This window comes from Lissotriton vulgaris, chromosome 8 (genome assembly GCF_964263255.1).
Source record: "Lissotriton vulgaris chromosome 8, aLisVul1.2, whole genome shotgun sequence".
NCBI lineage: Eukaryota > Metazoa > Chordata > Amphibia > Caudata > Salamandridae > Lissotriton > Lissotriton vulgaris.
The window spans coordinates 1,474,184,827-1,474,203,195 of record NC_141696.1 but is presented as its reverse complement, the minus strand read 5'-3'; positions in this window follow the sequence as shown (position 1 = coordinate 1,474,203,195).

The window sequence follows — 18,369 nt, the reverse complement described above, 5'->3', positions numbered from 1 at the left end:
TGAAGGGAAAAGCCTAGCGGACAACTTCTTAGAGAAGTGCGCTGTACTCCAAGCTCCAAAAACGCTGAAGAATTTACAATCCATACTAGGTTTTCTGAATTTCGGAAGAACTTACATACTAAATTACGCAGAGAGGGTTAAACCTCTCTACGAACTAATTAAACCTGATTTTAAACAAATCAATTGGACTCAAAAACACACAGAAATTTTGAGATCACTGCAAACAGACATGTTAGCAAAAACAAAATTAGATACACGTGACAACACGATCGATCTTGTAATCCGAGTCATCCCAGGAAGATGCGGATTCACGTACCTGACCTCTAATGAGGGAGAAAAGGTACCTATTACAATTAAATCTCACTTGTACACACAAGCAGAAAAAGCATTCAGTCACACAGAAAGAACTGTGAACGCAGTGCAAATCGCATTAGCAAATGAACGAGAACTAGCACACGGCAAACGGATTAATATCCTTACAGCGGAATCCGCCTTCGAGGCGCTATTCAGCCCAGTAAACCTGCCAACAGTGTCACTGGATCCGAAATGGATACAGTGCGTAGATTCTCTAGGAGCGGAAGACGTGAAATACTATTTCGCCCCGCAATTTGAAGAACTGAATGATTTAGAGTATGAAGAAGAATATCCTCTGCCAATCGAAATTCTGCCTCTCCCACAATACGCCTGTATAATCTACACAGATAGCTTTGTACAGCATTTCAACGTAGAGAGAAAATCCTACGATGCAGCATGTGCGATCATTAAATGTCGTTGGCTGTGCGGTAAAATCAAACCGAAAATAACAAAAACTAAATCAGTAAAGTACTGTTCGGCTCAAAGAACTGAAATCAGATGTTTAAAGATGGCGCTCGAAAATGCAGAACGCGAATTCCCGACACTTATAGTGTGCGATTCTCATTTTTGCGTCAACTCTTACAACAATAAACTGCAGAGTTGGATCGAAAACGACTACAAAGATGACACAGGTGCCACAATAAAGCATAAATTGCTCTGGAACGAGGTAGCTCTTTTAAGTAAAGAACTACAAAAGACTCATGTGATTCACGCACAGAGTCTTCAACGTGATGGCGTTCACGTTGCAGGGAATTCATTGGCTAATACAGCCAAAGCGGAAGCAACTAAACCGGCTTCCGTAGCCACAAAAAAGCGTACAGATAAATACATAGACGGGGAAACCATGCTGGCAGTAAAAACGACCGTAAAAGGCGACTGTGCAGCATTACCCGTAAACTATCCACTCAATTATGCATACATGATCGATGCAAACTCCGTTCCTTATGCTCGAATCCCTGGAGTGGGGGACAGAGTAATTCCAAACAGGAGCAGGAGGGGCTTCCTCTTACTGGAAGCACACATGGGGTTGGGTCTGAGACACCAAACAATCAAAGCCTCTCTGAAAGAATTGCAATCAGAGTACTGGTGGCCGGACATGAATGAAGGAATTCATGACTTCGCAAAGAAGTGTCCGGACTGCAACAGAGATCGCAGTGATGAACCGGCAAGTATAGTTTCAGAAATCCTGATAGACTGCATAACGCGATCTATCTGCGCAATCAAAGAAGAGAAGCGCGCCCCAGTGTACAACATTAAGACGAAAAGCACTTAAAAAATGAGGCCTCCAGCGCTCGGCTGACGCTAGGACGGTTATAAAAGATTTGCGAGTCTTTATCGGCACATACGCAATTACCACGTTCCATTCTGACCAGGGTCCTGCTTTCAGCTCTCAAGCTTATAAGGAGGCCATGGCTAGCATGGGAATTGGGTTGCGGTATTCTTGTCCGTCATACCCCGGAAGGGAATAGTATGGTAGAAAGAAAAAACTGGGGCATAAAGCAATCTATAACAGCGAAGGTATTAGGTTCAGGCGCTGGGTGGGTCAAACATTTAATAAGTGTCCAGACTAGTCTTAACAACATGCCAAGAAATTCTCTAAAAGGTTTCAGCCCATACGAACTATTGTTCGGAATTAGAATGCGAGTTCAGGACCTCGATAGTCAGATGTCAGTGGTACAAGAAGAAACAACGCACTTTGATGTAAAAGATCGTTTGGCTGTTTTACAGGAATTGAATGAAACAAGAAAATCATTAAGCAGCATAAAGTTAAAGCAACAGCCAAGTACCACTGACGAGGCACCACCCGCAACAGCCCCAGCAAGGCCTGTCTGGATTCCAAAGATTGGGGATCTAGTCAGAGAAAAGATCGCGGTGAAGAAGGAATTTGGGCCTTCTTACAGAAAAGCAGTACCTGTCTTAGCAGTCACCGGAACAAGATCAGTTGTGCTACCGCCCCTTGCTGGTAAAAAGGAGAACAGAATCGTGTCCATCGATCTGGTAAAACCACAAGCATGTGGCCTATAATCAACAGTAGGCCCAGTGGACTCCCAAGAAACAACAGAATACCCAAACTTGCAACAATCCAAGAGGTTCAAACTGAAAGACTAATCACATTCGATCAGCCTGCAGTGCACAATGAAGGACTATGCAATAATGCCATGGAACTCGTGCCTCTTGAAACACAGATTGAAACAGTTCGTCAAGAAACAACACCAGTCTACAATGATGTGGCATCAGAAAGTGCTACCGAGAGACAGATTGAAAGAACAATCCCATCAATTGACAGAACTGCCTCTGGTTATTTCATCAACTTCGACAACTTCTCTGAAGATCAAAATGAGCCCGAAGTGATGCCAGAAACAAAAAAGTCTTTTAAAGAAAAAGCAACGGAACTCTTTCATCAACTGAAGGAAATCTACCTTATTTCCCCTTGGCTTGAGTTCTGGTTCGGTCTAGGTGTATTTTTCCTCCTGCTTTGGCTCATCATGGTACTGTGTTTGGGAAAATTCATTGAAGGAAAATATATTACAATGGACACAGCAAGTCAGAACATCAACCTAGTCCTGAAACCACACAGATCATCCCACGTGAAGAAAAGAGAACTGTCAACAGTAAATGTCACAGCAATTCCAATACCTGGTGGGGTAGTATGGGAGAAAACAGACTATGAGATCTATGGTCCGGTCGAAATCCTGAAGTATCCTCATCAACTAAAGGTTTCCTTAAGTGACTTTGTAACACCAAGTACATTCTCTGATGATTGGGACTTTAACAGTATTAATGACATGATGTCTGATTTAGTAATGTCAGCTAGATTCACAGATCATGATTATTTACAAGGTTCATCTAGTTATGAGCAGTTATTCTGTTACACCCACTATGGAGATCATTACTTGCATAAATCTGCACAGCCTAGAAATGTTTTATGTATAATCAATGGGAACATTGTTCTACACCACCTAAAAGCAGTTCTAAAGCATTCTTTGAGAAATTCAAATACTTCTCAGGGTTTAACACAAGTAATGCAGAAACGTTTTATTACAAACTGTTAGATAAAACAGGAATGAAAACAATGCTGACAAATTCTAAATTGATATATTCAGAGGCATTTTATGACAAAATGATGACATTTGGTTTTGATTATTAGAAAAATAATATTGAAACGAAAACGATTTGGGGTACAAAAGATTGGCAGGTGCAAGGCATTGAAGCACTATTTAGAACCTGCATGATACCAGAACAAATGTTATTTTTAAATGACACAGTACACCAAACATCTTGTCTTGGCCTAGCTAAGATCAAAGACCTTAAAACACCTTCTGTACCAAAGCCAATACCTGAGAATGCAACCACAGATATTGAGTTAGACGTGTCACAAATTTTACATTTCAACAGAACAAATCCTGATTGGAAAAAGTGGTTAATCTGGCCTACAGACACAAATAGCTGTCAAGATAGATTCCTGAATAAAACACAGGGGTTAAAAATGACCAGATTAGACCCTAGATACTCCCAGAGACAACATCCAGGGATTATAACAACATACAGTGTAGGGAAGCTCTGCCTTGAATGGCTAAAAACATCCACACTGGCTGAAATTAAGCAACACTTGTTTTTGCTAAAAGATGGTGCTGATTTGCGCGATTTCATTCTTGGACCACGCAAACAGCGTCAGAAGCGTTTCATAGCGACCAGTATCTATGCTGCTTACAACGAAGCTTGGAAAGTAAAGCAAATTGAAACTGCTGAAAAAATACGAGAAATTGATCGTATTAATTTGGAGAAATCACTTTCTGTGGTAGACAATGGGTTAATGACTTCCAGAATATATTCGTTGGACAATATTGTATCCTCTGCCTTTGATGTGATAGACAGAGATTTGCTAATGTTACAACATGGCCAGTCTCAATTACGCTCTATTATAGAATTAGGCTGGACGCTGCAAAATCTTCGTTCAGGCTATGTGCCTTGGCGTTTAATCAACACAACGTCATTATTTTCCAGTTTTAACCTGACTGATAAACAGATCAGTTTGGCACAGAAAGGAGCAGACTATACAATCCTGAGCATCGAAAAACTCGAGAGATTACCATTGACAATGTCAGAGAGTCCTGTCATTGAATGGATAATACACGGAATTATCACAATTCCGATAACAACTTTCCGATTTAAAAAGTGCCTTGAGTACATACCTGCTGGCCAATATGAACAATTGGGTAAAGGATATGTAAAATCCGAATGGAAATTACCATACACTCATTCTTGCTATAGTGACAGTGACAAAAATGTATTTCTTAGTGGTGAGAATTGTAAACATTCACTAAGCGGTATACTTTTGTGTCAGGGTATTAATTTACACTGAGCATGTGATGGAAATTCAAACAACCTTTCATGCCACCAGCTAGTCACACCTGCAACTCAGATAGAGCCCTTCTTTATGCAACTCGCAAACAGGAGTTACATTCTTAGAACGGATCACAGATGTTGTGGCCTGACGCCAGGGAAAAGTTATCTAGTACAAGTTACGTCCATGGTCAAATGTTGTATGCAAGCATTGTTCCCGAGTGGGCCTCCAGACATAGTGACTCCCATCTGGCCTCGTCTGAATCTCTATTCTATACGAATTGATACATTAAGCAAAATGAAATCTGTACTTTTACAGACAACAGTGCCTATAACGTCATCTAAAGAGACGTATGATCTTCTAGTCGCAAGGACGGCTACTGAAGTTCATGACCTTTTATCAACAAATTGCCCCGTGCATTTCGTGGAAATGTTCAGCCAACTCCTTAACATGTCTAGTGCAACAAGCATCCCAGGCATATTTAAGACAGTCTTTACGGGACTGCTAACACCCTTCCAGGCAATTTTGGGAATCTTTCCTAATTTTGTGCACTCCATTTTTGGCGGCATACCATTATTTTTGGGACTCATCGCAGGGATTCTATTTTTGACCCTCCTGCTACGTTATGGCAAGCCTCGGCTCAGACATAGCTCCCATGGGAATGGAAGAGACAATCCTAGCAATGCGCTACCGGGACAGGATAACTAACGTCCTCGGATTGGCCAGGCTGAGAGATCTAAACATGACCTGGTTCCTTTCATTCAGACCGATATGGCAAAATTGCATTTTACCTGTGCTACGGTGTATGCTTTGCGGCGATGAATGCGTATTGGACATCTGTCTTTCACTTCCATCAGCAGTACCAATGGACGTCGATACTTTGCTCAGTCCAATAACGGCTCACGCATTGTGTTGTCCCCAGCGGCTACCAATCCTGATGACGGCATTCGTGGAGACTCCTGTACTACAGCCAAGTGGTAACAGTGGAGCGAGTGACAAAAGCAACATCATCCAGGTACAACGTTCTGTGAGATTTGCTGGTCCTGCCTTCGATGACAGCAATCATTCTCACACCTGCCAAGTTTCAGCGCTATCTAATTTGGTTGAACTATCACCTGATTTTGTAGACCAATTCTTTGAGAGCCTGTCTGATACGATGTTCTCACCCATAGAGAAACAATAACTTTTGAGAAGCTTTCTGACACACAGCGTTCCCATGAACTCTGAATTTGGCCTTCAGTTTTGATCAACAAAAACTGCCAAGAGCTTTGGAAATTTTTTTTTCTTTGAATTGGACAATTTTTTTAAATATTGACCCCTTTTGGCATGAACAATTCTTTGCTTAGCGTAAAAACTATTCTTAGAGAACAGAAGCTTCACACTTCTACTTCTAAACACATCTAGAGACATAACAACATTACACCAGCCTCTAGCACACATGTTATTACAATGCATTTTTATGTGATGATTTATCTCGCATTTCTTCTGTCAGAGATACTTCATGTGTAATTCTTTATGCATAATCGTTCATTGATTTCATATGCAATAATTTTTTGAATGATTACTATGCTTTAAAAAACGTACAGTACCTAAATTCCATGTATTTCAAGTACGCCTATTTCGAATGCATTTATGTATTTTGGGGTGGGCAATGTTACACATGCATCTAATTGCTTAGTTTTAGTAATTTTGATGGACATTAACCCGTGGAGTGGGTGTTGCGTGTTTATCTAGGTTCCTGATCGATACTGTGACCTTATGCCCCTATTCGGCTATAAATCCATTTATTCCCTATATTGGCATAACCGTTCAAGTGCGATTTTCTGAAAAGTCATCTCTGGCCTCACACGAACAGAGCCACATTCCAGCATAGTTCCCTCTGCCACTTCCTTTGCGACCAATTAGTGCAATGACAGAGCAGCAGTCACTATCTGATATTCCTAGATAACACTCCGAGTTCTTCAACAAGATAAAAACTCAGCAAACCTGGAAATCCCCGCTTGCTATGTTTTGATTAGTAATGGAACTCTAATGAGCAACTGATAACTATCACTTCCTAGTGACATCTTTAATTGACGTCTTATGTCCAGCAAACTTGCGTCAAACCCGGCACCTGTCAGGTATAAATATTACCAACGTTGCCTTAAGCAATGTGAGCTGTGAGCTGCAAGCTACTGTTGCTGATGCTGGCTGCCTGCATGACCCTGTGTTGGTAAATCTAGCACTCTGTCGCTGCAGCCTGCTATCCTGTGGTGGTGAAGCTGCTGATACCATTATCGCCGCTAAAGCGCGAGCTATGGTGCAGTACGCTTAAGGAGCTGAACAGACGTCCCTCTGCGAAGACATCCAGCAGATTCCAGCTGCCCGCGGACGCTGTCCCCCCTCCTTCCTCGACGCGCTGAAGAGCAGCCTCTGCCTTTCTCGTGCAGAGAAATCCAGTCCCGGCGCTTCCGGTTTACCCTCGCGGGTGACTGGGATATCGAGAGAGACCCCTGAAGGAGATACCAATCCTCCATCATTCTATTCAGAGGTATGGTGTTGACTAAACCCTTAGACGAGAATTCTTGAAACAAACCTTGGCAAAACCAACTTAACTTAAAGCTACTTACTTACTCCCCTTTCACGTGTTAGGCTTAGGTCAGGCACACTGGGGTAGGCGTAGTTAGAAGCACCAGTTGAGTATGTTAGCCTAATGTATATATGACTGTATATATGTTTTATTACTTTTAAACCATTGTATGGCTAAGAAACCATATCAATGCTTTTACAGTTCTATTTCGCAATCCTTATCTTACTGTACGTACTTTTTATAATAACAATTATTGCAATTGTGGCAATACATTTCTCTTGTACGAGAAGAAAAACTGTTCAATAAATGTTAACCCTTTATTGACTAACGCCCGTCTCTCTATTCTCTACATCTCGTGAAAGTAAACTGCACTAGACTGACTGAGTGAAATACATGTCTATTGTTTCACACGACCCTAGAGATCGACTCTTGATCTGAGGAGCAAAGTTGTCATGTTGCACGGTTGTTGGAAAACTGAATCCCTTCTTGTCTGTGCCAAGAAAGCTGATCACTTCCTATGCAGAGAAGAAAGTTTCCAGTGACCTCTGAGCTAGTTGGTAACACAACCCAATTAAGTTTAGCATAGTCAGTGGAGGCCTGGAATATCCGCAGTTCCACGTCGATACTACTGTTTATGTTATTCCAATGCGCAGGGCCTAGTGGGAAACTAGGAACTACACTACAAAATAAGGCAAAGAAGAGTGGCAAGTTTGATAGAGAGGAGTTTCCTGTTAAGGGAAGAATTATCAGGCCAGCTGGTAAAAAGGTCTAAAATCAAATTAACATCCCAAAGAGAATCATACTTAGGTTTTGGGGGTCTTCTTAGACGGATGCTCTTCATAATTCTACAAATTATAACATTTTTACCTACCGTTTTACCATTCACAAGGGTATGACCAGCGGAAATAGCAGACCTATAGCAATTGATGGTCCTATAGCTAAGACCCCTATCAATTTGTTCACAGAGAAAATTAACTATGTCAACAATAGGTGCTTCAAGGGAATCCAGGTTCCTTTCCAAGCACCAACGAACCCAAGTTCTCCAGATGTTGTTATATCTGTAGTGGGTGCCTGGTGACCATGATTCTGAGAGGAGAGTTGAAGCTGTAGACGAAAGTCCTGAGACTTCATTAGATCTCCTGACACTCTCCAAACAAGAACTGGGGATTCTTTTTTCACAGGACATGAAGGGAGAAATAAACTGGGAGAAGATCCAGACAAAGCTCAAGCAGAAAATGGCGCTCTGGACGACAAGAAAACTTTCCCTGGAAGGGAAAGTCTTGGTGCTGAAAGCAATATGTTTACCAATCCTGATGTTTATTGCCATGATTTTCCCTCCATCATACAGGTGGATAAAAGTGACACAAAGACTTTTTGCAAACTTCTTTTGGGGGTCAAAAATTGAAAAACTAAAAAAAGACACAGTTTTCAAACTACCCACAAAAGGAGGGAAAGACCTGCCAAACCTCCATGACTTCCTGATGTCACATTTTGTTAAAAACGTACTGGGGAATGCAAAGAAAGACTCACATGTGGCTGCCTCCACACTGTTTTCTACAAGCTTTATCTTATCAAGAGAGGGCATATGTAAACTTTACAATACAAAGCCTTTTTTACTAGAACCACCCCCTGCGTACAAAGGCATCAAACCTTTCTTCAAGAAGCTGGAAGAGAGGCAAATTCAAGTGAAGGACATCACACCCCAGATGGCATTAAGCAAAGAACTGAAAGAAACAGACTCAGTGACAATGGTAAACAACTTATCAGAGAAGCAATCAGGGAAGGTTTGGGAGATGGTGAACCACAAAGACTTGACAAACTCCCAGAAAGACTTGGCATGGATGTATCCAAATGCCTACCAGTGAAGCAATTCCAACATGCAAGGAAACTGGCAAAAACAGCAAGATGCCTAACACCAGGCTGTGCAGCAGATGAATCCCTGATGCACTTCATTTGGAACTGCGGCGGAGCACAAAGCATGTGGAAGGCAATGGAACAGCTCATTAAAGAATTAACAGGACAGGCATCCCTGTCCTATGAACTGGTTCTATATGGTTTGGGCATGTAATTGCAATGCAAATAAAGAAAGGACGCTATGGAGAATAATAAACTGCGTGAAAGAGGCGATGTGGGAAAACAGGAACCTTTCCTTGTACAAACACCAAGCAATCACGGAAAAAGAATGCCAAAAACTTGTTTTCAATAAAATATTATCTTACATGTGCATAGACACCCATAGATTTGGACAAGAGTGGGCAAAGGAAACCTGGAAAATCAGGAGTTGGTCTGGATGGGTAAAATGAGAAATCTTGATGGAAAACCACCAAAGATAGCCTAATGCGCTTCTTTGAGAATGGTTAAATGTACAGCACCCAAATATAAGGGACTGCTTAAAATGTAAACCTGGCAAATAATTTTAAATAATGTATATTTTTTACAACAAAAAAAAATGGAGAGAAGGGTGCCGCAGGATGGTGCTCAGCCTGCTTAGAGACTATGCAGCCATGGACAAGCAGGAACGTGAGGAAGGGGAAGAACTGAAAACAACCCCCCCCCCACCCCACTGGACTCTTTAAAGTGGCCCCATTAAAAACTGCAAACGCTATCTGCAGACATTTCTGAACCCCAAACGGATGACTTGTAAATGTTTAAATGCATTGATTAAAAAGTTAAAGTGGACTGCCTTTCCTAAGGGGGCGGTACCACTTCCTTGAAATCCATGTATCGCAAACTTTTAAGCACTTAATAAAAGTCTTTGCCCCAAAACAAAAAAAACAAAAAAAACAAAAAAAAAGCTGATGAAGGAAATTTATGGAAGGTTTCATTCAGTAATGAAACCTAATGAACGAGTTAATAACAGTGAGCGTGTTAGAGAGAAATTTCAAAATTATTCATGTTTGTATTACAGTGGGGCTACAGTGATTGAGGGCCTAGTATACCGTTTCATCTGGTTTGACATTACCATGTAATTACAGGCACTCTTTCACACTGGAATTAGTGGGGGAGATCAATGGGTGTTGTGCAACGATTGATAAATAGGAGGCAGCAGTCTTAAACAGGCAAAACAAGGAGAAATGCCATGTTTTTGCTGTTTACATGCCTTGTGCAGCACACAAAGAAACAGCAAATCACATATGATTGTTTATATGCAGGAAGGTCCCCCTTCCTGCACATAAACAATAATTTAAAAAAATGCAGTTTTTCAACCTCCATGTGTGCTGCACACATAGAAGTTACAAAACGGCATTCAAAGATTGTTTATGTGCAGGAAGGGCAACCTACCTGCACATAAACAATCTTTCCCCCCGTGCAGACACAAAAGGCCTCATTTATGAGAAATGACGCATGGCTGCGTGAAAGCAGCGATGCGTCACTTCTCAGTGCGCACTCCTTGCGACAAACCTGATGCATCATATTTAATGTATGACGCATCATGTCGCAAGGAGTTACAGATACGTCAGTATTTCTGACGTATCTGTAAGCGCAAAAGTGACGCATTGCTGGCGTGTGTCACAAAAGTGACGCAACTCCAGCAATGCATCCTTTCACATGGAGAAAGCCCCATGTGAAAGGGCCTGTATCAGTCTTACGCCTGCTGTGAGGCAGGCGTAACATTTTGACGCAACAGCGTCCTAGAAGTGATGTAGTGAAATCTCATAGATTTCACTGCGTCACTTCTACGAAGCTTTTTGCGGGGGAATGCCCCGCCCCTGCATACATTGTACCTGACGCAGGTATAATGTAGCGCAGGGGTTTACAAAGTGACGCACCTGCTTAGATGCGTCACTTTGTAAATAGTGCGCAACAGGAGGCATGTTTTACGCCGCCAATGCGTCACAAAAAGTGACACATCGGAAGCGCAAAACTGACGCAAGGCCTCATAAAAGAGGCCCCAAGGTAGCCTGCGTTGGCGCTAGACAGCCTAACTCGGCACAAGCGCTAGGCAAAATGCAGGGGTGCGCCGCATTTTTGTGAATACAGCACATCCTTGCGTTTTTAGAATGAAGAAGCATGGCGTTAGCAGTGTCTGCTTAACGCCACGCTTCTCAATTCTGCTGTAAATATGCCCCTAAATTCTCTAGTTTGATGGCATTTAATCTCCACCCAACCACATCACGGGCCGAAGTACGAAAGTATGAAAACTGATGCTGCATAAAATAGGGGCGGGTGAAGGTCTGGCCGAAAAACAAAATAATCTGGTCGTTATTTTGGTCTTTCACCTTCAGGTAGCAACATTTAAAATACAGTGCAGATTAAATCATTTTTAAAAAGTTAAGTTAATGGGGGGAAAGGCATCAGATCTGTTGATTTAAATAGAAAAGGCAGAGGGTGTGCCCATAAAGCGCAGTTCGAAGCCAGCCTGAAGGCAGGGTTGACCACGTAATGCCTAGGGCGGCCTCTGTCGGTGGTCATCAGAATTGCATTCGTTGGTCTGAAAGCAATCTCGCATGAGGACATTATGGAGATATGGTAAATACAATCAACCCAAAATGCATTGCGTGGAAGACCGTAACTTCGGCCACAGAGATGAATAATTGTGAATAAACATTAAACTTCCGTTTTGGATAGGTTTTTTACACTTGTGAATTAGCATTCTTTCATTACAGTCGTGGTCATAAAATTTTGTCGTCCTAACTGTTTCAAGTCAAACATTCTGTACCTATTACATGGATAAAGACATTTTTTGCTAACAATAGATCATCGACATATTGTATTTCTCCTGACTCAGCTGCACTTTGTGTGGCGCTGATGAAGGAAATTTTTGGTAGGTTTCACTCAGTGATGAAACCTAATGAACAAGTTGATATTAGTGAATGTGTGAAAGGAAAATTGCTAAATTACTTATGATTGTATTACTGTGGGGCCACAGTAATTGAGGGTTTACATGCTTTGAGCAGCACACAAAGAAACAGCAAATTGTCTATGATTGTTAATATGCAGGAATGTCCCCCTTCCTGCACATAAACTATAATTTAAAAAAATTCAGTTCAACCTCCCCTACCCTAATCCTTAATGTAGTTCCACTGCACGAGCCTCCCCAGAACCGCAGTCCTCTCCTTACAATAACACTACACTACCCTGCACAACCCAGACGTTACACTAATTCCTAAAACACTACCCTATACTACACAAACACCACAACACTATCCTCACCCTACAACTCTACCCCATACACGACCCTCCCCCTACCCCCAGTGAGGTCCTTACACTAACACTACCCTGCATGACACCTGATCCTACCCTAAAACAATACCCTACACTACACAAATACAACAGCACTACCCTAAACCCAATATGCTACACCCAGCATGATCCCCTACACACAACCCTACAGTACACAAACAGTACTGCACTACTTCAACACTACCCTAAACCCTTAAAAAGAAACCCCCACCCCAAGCTCAATCCCCCTTACCTCTATCTCCTCGTGGTTTATCTCTCCTGGTTCCAGAGTCGACAGAGAGGCGATGCACGTCATTGTGAGGAAACAGAACAACCCAGTTTTCTCACAACGATGTGAATAACCTAACATTGCATGCGTTTCAAAAGCGCATGCGATATAATGGTTTGCGTTGTAATGGTAGTTGTTGTTACATTGTGTGCGTTATTATGCATGCAGTGTAACAACTTGCATGGTAACAGCTTTGTTGTAATGGCTATTTACCGGCAGTGGGTGTTACGGTGGGCGTTCTACCATTGCATAAAGCAGCACACATAAAATTGACAAAATGGCTTTTTAGGGTTGTATAGGCGCAGGAAGGGACACCTTCCTACACATCAATAATCCTCCTCTGCGTGCAGACACACTTGCAGTATGGTGCAAGGGTGCCTGCGTTGTTGCTACACTGCTAAGTGTAGCACCAGCACAGGGGGAAACGCAAGGCTGCACGTTATCCTTGTAAATATGGTGCAGCCTTGAGTTACATAAGTGGCGGAGTGAGGCGTTAAGCCGTGCCAGCTAACGCCTCACTCCGCCACTTCCTTGAACATATGCCCCTAAAAATTAAAATCCATGGTTTCGAAAGGATCATGGGGGCATATGTACAAAGAGTTAACGCTGCTGCAGAGTCAATTTATTTCTGCTTTTTTTATCACCGCATTTACAAAGTTGTAGCTAACCAGTTAGCGGCAGTTTTTCAGTGTAAACGTGCGTTTTTTGGATCACCACTTCTGTTAGGGGTACTTAACGATAATGAGATGCATGCTGGGCGTTCCCTTGTAAAAATTCCTCAAAGCCTACTTTGCGATATTTAAATGATTTATCGATCTGGCAATACTTCCAAAAAAACTCATGTTAAGGACAGTTAGTGGGTGGATTTTAAGACCAGAAAAAAGCTGGTCTATAAAATGGTACAAACACACCTGTACATAAGAAAGACAATCTCACAGCCTCATTCGCTCACCCAATGATGTTGTGGAGGCACTACTCTTGCAGCTTGGAGCCCCAAGAAGACCACAACCACCACTACTACTGCCACCAGGACCACCACAGAGGCAGCTCCCAAGAAGAGAGCGGGTCTACCGCCAATGCATCGCCCTGATAGACCTCCGGCCAGAGGATATGAGAGCACACTACAGGCTTAAAAGGACCTCAATCTTATGCATACTGGTTGATGGACTATCAGTTGAACTAATTGATGGTGATAATGAACATAAGAAGAAATAAATAGCCAAATGGTGGGAAAGATGTTAGCAGGGCAAACTAAAACCAAACAGGAGAAAGCCACTATAATTGAGCTCATTGATCCAATAACGCAAAATATTGTTAGAGAAAAAAATGACATAGCTCGGGTATTTGTGGACCATTATTCTAAGTTATACTCTACAACGTACGAGGTTGGACCTGATTGTATCTATAAGTATTTTGACGAAGTAAATCTCCCCATTTTACCTGGTCCATCATCCGTACAATTAAAGAGCGAAATTTTAGCTTCAGAAGTTTCAGAAATAGTGAGATTAATTGCTGGGGCAAAAGCGTGTGGCTCAGATGGGCTCCCAATCGAATTTTACAAAACTTTTGTTAAAGAATTGACCCCTTTTCTGGTTAAGTTATTTAATTTTGTTCGATTGGGAGGTGCGGTTCCTTCAAGTTTTAAAGAGTCCATTATTGTTAGTTTTGTTAAAAAGGGAAAAAACGAGAAGGATGTCAATTCATATAGACCGATCAGTCTTCTTAATGCCGATTTTAAGATTCTTATGAAAATATGGGCACAGCGGTTTACACCAATTGCTCAGGCGTTAATTCATTCTGACCAGTCAGGTTTCGTTTCAGGAAGGTCCATGTCAACAAACACCGGGTTTTTAATTCAGGCGTTAGATTTTGTTTCGGTTAATAAAATTCCAACTTTAATTTCAATGGTTGATGCAGAAAAAGCTTTCGACCTGGTGAATTGGGAGGCACTCTTTATTGGTTTGTTAAAATTTGGGTTTCCAGACATGATAATAAGCATGTTAAAAAACATATATCAGAATGCGCAGGCAAAAGTGGGAGTTAACGCCAACTCGATAGGAGTGATTAACATCAACCGTGGCACCAGGCAAGGCTGTCCGATGTCCCCTATCTTGTTTACCTTTTTTATTGAGCCCTTGGCAATAAGAATACGCAGCAACCCAAATATCAAGCCACCTATAGAAGGAATGTCAAAAGTTAAATTATTCGCAGATGATATTATTTTATACCTTCATCCCGATAAATTCAATTTTGATAATGCTCTCCAAGAGTTTAATCAGTTTGAACAAATTGGTGGTTACAAGATCAACCAAAATAAAACCGAGGTGCTAGTACTGAATTCGGACTGCAATTTTTTAACATCCAATTTAAGATTACAAGCACTGAATAACGAACCCATCAGATACCTAGGCATTTATGTCTCCAATCAATTCGATCAACTATATAGCTTGAACTATCTAGCAACTCGGAATAAAATTAGAACTCTACTGGAAAGATGGGCCCTTATTTATGAGGCCTTGCGTCAGTTTTGCGCCGCTGGTGCGTCACTTTTTGTGACGCACCAGCGGCGTACAAAATGCGCCCTGTTGTGCCATATTTAAAAAGTGACGCATCTAGGTAGATGCGTCACTTTTTAAACCCCTGCGCCACATTATACCTGCGTCAGGTATAATGTATGTAGAGGGGGCGTTCTCCCGCAAAAAGCCTCGTAATAGTGACGCAGTGAAATCTATGAGATTTCACTGCGTCACTTTTAGGATGCTGTTGCGTCAAAATCTTGCGCCTGCCTCACAGCAGGCGTAAGACTGACGCAAGCCATTTCACATGGGGCTTTCCCCATGTGAAAGGACGCATTGCTGGAGTTACGTCACTTTTGTGACACACTCCAGCAATGCGTCACTTTTGCGCTTACAGATGCGTCAGAAATACTGACGTATCTGTAGGTCCTTGCGACATGATGCGTCATACATTAAATATGACGCATCATTGGTGTTGCAAGGAGTGCGCAGTGAAAAGTGACGCATCGCTGTTTTCACGCAGCGATGCGTCACTTTTCATAAATGAGGCCCATGGACTTTACTGCCCTTAACCTTGATTGGCAGGGTCGAACTTAATAAAATGTCGATCCTTCCTTTGTTGGTTTTTCTTTTTTTAAATGTTCCACTAAAAATTAATTTGCGCTATTTTAGGGAAATTGACTCAATGGTCAGGGATTTTGTTTGGAATAAGAAAGTTGCAAGGGTGAAATTAAGCACACTACAGCTGGGAACTACACACGGGGGCCTAGCGTTACCGAATATACGATCATACTACACGGCCGCAATTTTGGATCTTGCAGCTCGCTTACTGGCACCTAGTAGACAGCCTGACATGTTTTTTTATGAAAAAATGGTCGAAGAGGCAGGCTCGCAGGTTCCGATATTTTTAAAAACAGCAAAGTTACCAAAGAAGACCAGATATAAGACCATTAGAGATATAATAAAAAGATCACAGTCCGTTCTTAATCAGGAAGTGGGGGGTGGTTTGCGCTATTTGAGAATAGAGGAGTGCAAGAGCCTCGGTCTTCAAATCCACTCAAGTAAAATTCAAAAATGGATGGAGACAGGCTTTGGGGATTTGGGGGCCTTCTTTGTTTCAGGGAGGCTCATTACTTGGCAGGAGGTTCTGGCCAGTCCGATAATAAACTAAAAACTGGGTTTTTGGAATTTTTTCAAATCATAAATTTTATACATAAATATAATGTGCCGGCAGTGGAAATGCCACTGGCTATTGCCCTATACAAAGTAAAATTAACAGGATTAGGGAATTGGTATAAATTCCTTAGGAAGGGGGAAGCTTCTCCTTTAGTCGACGGAATCCTGGCCAAAATATCCCTGGAAACCAACTGTTCCTTCTCGTGGCAGGAGTGGGAAAGGATCTCAGAAGTGGGTCGTAAGTCTCTCAGAGCGGCCAATTTTAAAAGAATGTCGTTCCTATCCTGTTGGCTGGCGTACCTCACTCCTAAAGCATTAAGCAAACGCTTTTTGGGAGTAGAAAACAAATGCTTTAGATGTCAGCTTCATGAGGGGGGTGATTGGTTGCACATTTTTTACACATGCCCAAAGCTGTTCGATTTTTGGTGTAAGATCTTTTCTTCAATCAGCAGGGCCATAAATAAAGTAATTGAACCCGAAGCCGAAATAGCCTTGTTTGGCATTTCAACAAAGAGAAGGGATTTGCTCAGTGCAGAAGTAACTTTCACTGCAATCTGCACTTTAGTCGCCCGTTCTCTAATCCTTCAAAACTGGAGGTCAGAGGAGGTACCATCTTATTTTAAATGGGTAAATAAAATGCGACGGACGAAAAGATTTGAAGAGGTGTATGCTAAAAGAGTAGGGTCCACGAGAAAATTTATGAATATTTGGAAATATTTTCCTATTTGTGCATCTACCACCACCTCATAGCATTTCACACGAGAATATACTAAGAACACACACGGTCTGAGGTATAGAAACGAATACTATTTACCAAAAAAAAAAAAATATATAGCACTTTAATAAAAAATTATACGGCACGATTGCACTTTAAAATTTTTTAGCACTTATGCACTTTAGCACTTGAGCACTTTAGCACTTTAGGTTAAAGGTTCAATTGGAGGAGAGTATTCAGTTTTTTGCACTAGCCGTGTGTCAATTATTGAAGCTGCTAAACTGTTTAAGTGTAACTGAAATTTAATGTTCTTGGTTCTTTGGTTTTAGCTGTGTTTCTTCTCATGTGCTTGATTTTATTCTGATTTTATTCTGATGATGTGTATAATAATCCCTGCTGAAGTATGTTTGTTAAATAGGTACTTTTTTGTATTTCTTGCACTGACCTCTGCTCTGCTCAATAAAAAAAAAAAATAAAAAAAAGATAATGAACATAATTCTAGCGTTTCTATACCTTGAAGTAAATAACCACAGACTCAGGAAAGTTTTAAGTCTTTATCTAAATTAGATGCATGTGAACCATTTCAAAAATACAGTACAGTTACTATCATTCGTCAGAGAGAAGATTCAATGAATCAATCATCAAACACATACTTCGAACTCTTGCAATGACTTATGCTCAGAAAAGGAGAGGACAGAGAGAAAAGAACATCTACAAATTCACAAAATTAATATTTACCAAGAATGGTGTGAAGACTAACCTCTTGGCCAAAGGGCTGGTAAGGGTCCCCCAAGAAAGATCAGGTGACAAAGACTTCAGGGCAGGAATCAGGACAGGATAGCTGACCTCTCTAACACCGACGGTTGCGTCGCAAACCCTTCCTACCTCAATCTGACTTCAAGCAAATGGTCAAAGCGCTTGTACTGCCGAAGCTGAACTATGGCAGTGCTATGTTATGTGGCCTCCCCAAATACACTCTGGCCCCCTAAAGGCCTCCCTGAACGCAGCAACCAGATTGATCACGAACACCAAGTGAACTGCCCACATCTTCCCGGTCTTAAAAAGTCTAAACTGGCTGCCCTATGAAGCAAGAATTCAACTGAAGATTGTCTGCCTATCCCACAAAGCCCTCCACTTCAAAACCCCCAACAACCTTGCGTGAAAACTAGTACTATCCAGAGGGGGTTGACCGTTTAGGAAGGCTAACTCCCTCCTCTTGAAACCTCAGATCTTCCGCAAAAA